A 4,963-nucleotide genomic window follows, 5' to 3' on the forward strand; every position below is an offset into this window, starting at 1 on the left:
GAGGATAGCAAAATTACGTTGTTTTGTCTAAAATAAAATAACCTTTTGCCGTGTCTTTTTCCTAATGTCGCTAAAGCCCGACCTATTGCCGCGTTTTACCAAAAACGCCACTAAAAAGTCAATAAAACGGCACCGTTTTGATTAGAACAAAATAATTTTTTGCGGCGTTTATTACTTACCTTTTGCGGTGTTTATGAAAAAACGCCGCTAATGCCTTTAAAATTTAAAATTATTTAATATATAAATTAAAAACAATCAGTCATATACTCAAAATATTTTAAAATTATTTTAAATAATAGTATTTTAATTTTTTTCATTTAAATAAATAATATTTTAAAATTTAACTAATATTTAAAAGAATTAGATAAAATTTGAAATCTTTAAAATATGAAATTATTTAATAAATAACTTAAAAACAATCAGTCATATACCCCCAAAAATTTAAAATTATTTTAAATAATAGCATTTCAAATTTTTAACGTATATTTTTACACTAATTAATCTAAACCCTAAACCCTTAACCCTTAACCCCTATCCCCTAAACCATAAAACATAACACTTAACCCCTTAATCCCTAAACTCTTAACCCGTAACCTTTAACTACTAATCACTAACCCCTAAACCTTAAACCCCAACCCTTAAACCATAAACCGTAAACCGTAAACCATAAACCATAATCCCTAAACTCATAATCCATAAACCTTAAAATAGCAACTCCTAAACCTTAAACCCTAAACCATATACCTAAACCATAAAGAAAACGATAATGATAATTAATTCAATATTTTAAAATTAATATTATCTCTTTTACGATTATATAAGAATTTATTTAATATATAAATTGAAAAACAATCAGTTATATACCCAAAAAACTTTAAAATTATTTTAAAAATAGTATTTTAATTTTTTCATTTTTAAGATATATTTTTCTATATTTTTACTTTCAAAATTTTTCTACGTGTCATTATTTTTTCGAAGAATTTAAATATTCAATTAAAATAAATTGTATTTTAATTAATATAAATAAACCATTTAAATAATAAATAGACAGATAAAATGTTTTTTGCGGCGTTTTTGACAAAGTGCCACTAAAGCTCGATTTATAGCGGCGTTTTTCAGAAAGCGCCATTAATGCTCGATCTATAGTGGAATTTTTCAAAAAGCGCCGATAATAACACTAAAGCTCAACATAAAACGACAGCGTTGTGCTTAATTTTTTTGTGACGTTTTTTAAAAAGCGACGGTAATGGTCGACCTACAGCGGCTTTTTTAAAAAAGCGCCGCTAATGCTCAATCTATAGCGGCGTTTTTCAGAAAGCACCGTTAATGCTCGATCTATAGAAAAACGCCGCTAATGCTCGATCTATAGTGGCATTTTTTGTCCAAGCGCCGCTAAAAACTTCGCTAAAAACCTGTTTTGATGTAGTGATACCATGCCACCAATAAAACTGGTTCAAATCATTATACGTTTTCGTGCTTCCCAGGTGTACTGATAAACAACTACTATGTGCTTCGTTCAAAATCATCTGAATCAACTCTGAATTTCTAGGAATACAAATTTGATCTCTGAATCTCAAACAATTATTAGAATCAACTTGGAACTCTTAATCAGAAATTGACTCACACTGAACCTGTTTTACTTGCAGTTCATTGTTAAACTTTTGAGCCTCACAAATATGCTGTATAAACAAAGGTCTCGCTTTCAGCTCGACAACTAACGAACCATCGTCAGACAAAGCCAAATGTGTATTCAAAGTGCGCAAAGCAAACAAGGACTTTAGGCTCAAAGCATCAGCAACTACGTTCGCTTTCCCTGGATGATAGTCAATTACTAAGTCATAGTATTTTAACAATACTAACCATCTCCGCTATTGCAAATTCAAATCTCTTTGAGTCATCAGATATTTTAAGATTTTGTAATCGGTATAAATATAACATTTCTCACCAAACAAATAGTGACGCCAAATTTTCAACATGAACACAATCGCAGCTAATTCTAGATCGTGCGTTGGATAGTTCCTTTCATGCAGCTTCAATTGTCTCGAGGCATAAGCTACAACTTTTCCTTTCTGAATCAAAACACAACCCAGGCCATTTAATGATGCATCACTGAAAATTACGAACTCTTTACCCGATTCAGGCTGAACTAACACTGGTGCCTCTATCAATAAAGCTTTCAATTGATCGAAACTTTTCTAGCATTTATCTGACCACTCGAACTTAACATCTTTTTGAAGCAATCTTGTCATCGGAGTTGCAATCATCGAAAAGCCTTCTACAAACTGTCTGTAATATCCTACTAGTCCTAGAAAACTGCGAACCCCAGAAACATTTCTCAGATGCTTCCAATCTATAATGGCAGATATCTTACTTGGATCTACTCGGATACCATTGATAAGTCATAATTTATACATATTTTTATCCAATGCTTAGCATATTTTTGGATGAATTATCATCAGATTTGTGGAATTCGATGCTCTTAACCCTTTAATTTCATGTTTTATACTTAGGTGAGAATAGGAGAGTAAAAAGAGCGAGAAACGGGCAAAAAACGGAGAAAATGGGTTGACATGGGAAATCAAGATGGCCTGGACTTCCTCACACGGGTAGTTCACATGCCCGTGTCTATTTAACAGATTGCAACAAGGCCTAAGCCACCTCACAGGAGTGTGTCACACAGGCGTGTCCCTGTCGAGCCCAAGTCTAGTCCTATTCAGAAAAGGCTACTCTTGAGGGTTTTGAAGCATTCTAAAGCCTATATAAACACCCCAGGAGGTATTTAGAGAGGACACAGGGAGTAAGAGGCAAGGGATTACTTGAAGAAAGTCGATTGATCCTTCTCAGAAGCCGGATTCTTCTTTAAGACTGAAGATTTCCCTTCTATTTCTTTAAGGATTTTGGGTTTCTTTATGTTTTGTTATCATTGTTCTTCTGAGATGTTTTCTTTTACACATATGAACTAAATCCCCTAAATACCTAAAGGGAATGAAACCTAAGACGGATCTTGTTATTATTTTCTGAATTATATGATAAATATTTTACTTGTTCTTAATTATGAGTACTTAATTCTTGCTTTAATATTCCAGGATATTGATTCAAGTATTGATGTGCTTATTCAAAGAAGCAAAAGTCCCTGTCTAAGAGTAGATCTAGCATAATTGAGCAGAGTTGATTGCACTCCTAGACATAGGGCGACATAATTTTGCCGGATTAGGATGAAACCTAATAAGGAAATCCATAGATCGAGTTAATGCAACACTAGGGTTTTAAATAGAAAGAGATTTCAATTAATCAACCTAGAGTTAGACGTTGTTAGTCTCGAGAGAGATAATAATATAACTTAGGGATTTCTACATATCAAGTCAAGTGAATAAACCGTCTGATTTAGATTCAAATAACAAGTGAAGTCTAGGTGGATTTTCCCTTGGGTATTGTCCAAATCAATCAGTTTTTCCCAAAAGTATTTTCCCAATTTTCCTCCTGTGCATTCTTAGTTTAGTTAATTAATTTAGATAAAAAAACTTTTATTTTTAGGCTAGATAATAAAAAGAGAGTTAATACTAGTACTTTTAGTTCTTGTGGGTTCAACATTCCGGTCTTGCTATAAACTATACTACTGTTCGATAGGTGCGCTTGCCTTCATCGTGATAATAGTTAGTTTTCAAGTACGATCATTCATAAATTTAAAACTTATCGCGATTTGTTCACATCAAGTTTTTGGCGCCGTTGCCGGGGAACTAAGATATTAGGAACACTTAATTTTTATTACTTTAGCCATTTATTTTATTGCAATCTAAATTTTATTTTGATTTTTGTTACTAAATTTTCTTTTTCCTTTTGGCAGGTTTTTATAGTTTATGAATAGAAGAAACCCGTCGGGACCATTACTTTTTGATAGTGAGATCGATCGCACAGCTCACAGAAACCGAAGAGAAATAAGGCGAAGCCTAAGATACACAGAAGAAGAGCAAGAGGAAGATATTTCCACCAAAACCGAGGAGATGACTGAAAATCAGGAAAACCCGCTACCTCCTGCAATTGTTGCTGATCCAATAAATTAGAATCCTGCTCCGTGTACTATGTATGATTATGCTAAACCTACTTTAACAGGAGCCGAATCGAGTATAGTTAGACTTGCTATTGCTGCAAATAATTTTGAACTGAAACCTAACACCATTCAAATGATACAACAGTTTGTTTTGTTTGATGGTTTGCAGGATGAGGATCCAAATACTCATTTGGCAAATTTTCTGGAGTTTTGCGACACATTTAAGATCAATGGCATTTCTGATGATGCCATTCGCCTTTGGTTATTTCCCTTTTCATTGAGGAACAAGGCTAAATAGTGGTTGAACTCGTTACCACTAGGGTCAATCACTATTTGGGAACAAATGACCAAAAAAGTTTTACTTAAATATTTTCCGCCTTCTAAAACGGCTAAGTTGAGGAATGATATCTCTTCTTTTGTGCAGATGGATCTAGAAATACTCTATGATGCATGGGAGAGATACAAGGATCTATTGAGAAGGTGCTCTCACCATGGTTTACCTCTATGGCTACAGGTTCAGACATTTTACAACGGTGTGAACCCCTCAACAATGCAACTTATCAACGCAGCCACCGGTGGAACTTTGAATAACAAAACAGCTGAAGAGGCTTATGAATTTATTGAAGAGATGTCACTGAATAACTATCAGTGGCAAGTCATTAGAACAAAGCCGACAAAAGCAGTCGGTGTTTTTAACCTCGATGCGGTTACTATGCTGTCTAACCAGGTAGAACTTTTAAATAAAAAGATTAACAGTTTGTGTGGTTCTACTGAGGTACATCCTGTGATGAGGTACGATTCAAATGGAGGAGGAGTACACACAGAATATCAATCCACACAGAATATCAATCCTTCAACCCTAGTATCGAGGAGGAACAAGTTAAATATATGGGTAACAATAATTCCAGACCTCAA

At 33.9% G+C, this 4,963-nt stretch overlaps 1 non-coding gene across 1 annotated transcript; it reads right to left on the reverse strand.

Annotated features, from left to right (window-relative positions):
* Window positions 1-4,439: 4,439 nt before the first annotated feature.
* LOC128285924 (small nucleolar RNA R71) lies at window positions 4,440-4,546 on the reverse strand. The gene has a single exon (XR_008276471.1). It is a non-coding gene; the product is annotated as a small nucleolar RNA R71 (small nucleolar RNA).
* Window positions 4,547-4,963: the final 417 nt, after the last annotated feature.

This window comes from Gossypium arboreum, chromosome 12 (genome assembly GCF_025698485.1).
Source record: "Gossypium arboreum isolate Shixiya-1 chromosome 12, ASM2569848v2, whole genome shotgun sequence".
Lineage (NCBI taxonomy): Eukaryota > Viridiplantae > Streptophyta > Magnoliopsida > Malvales > Malvaceae > Gossypium > Gossypium arboreum.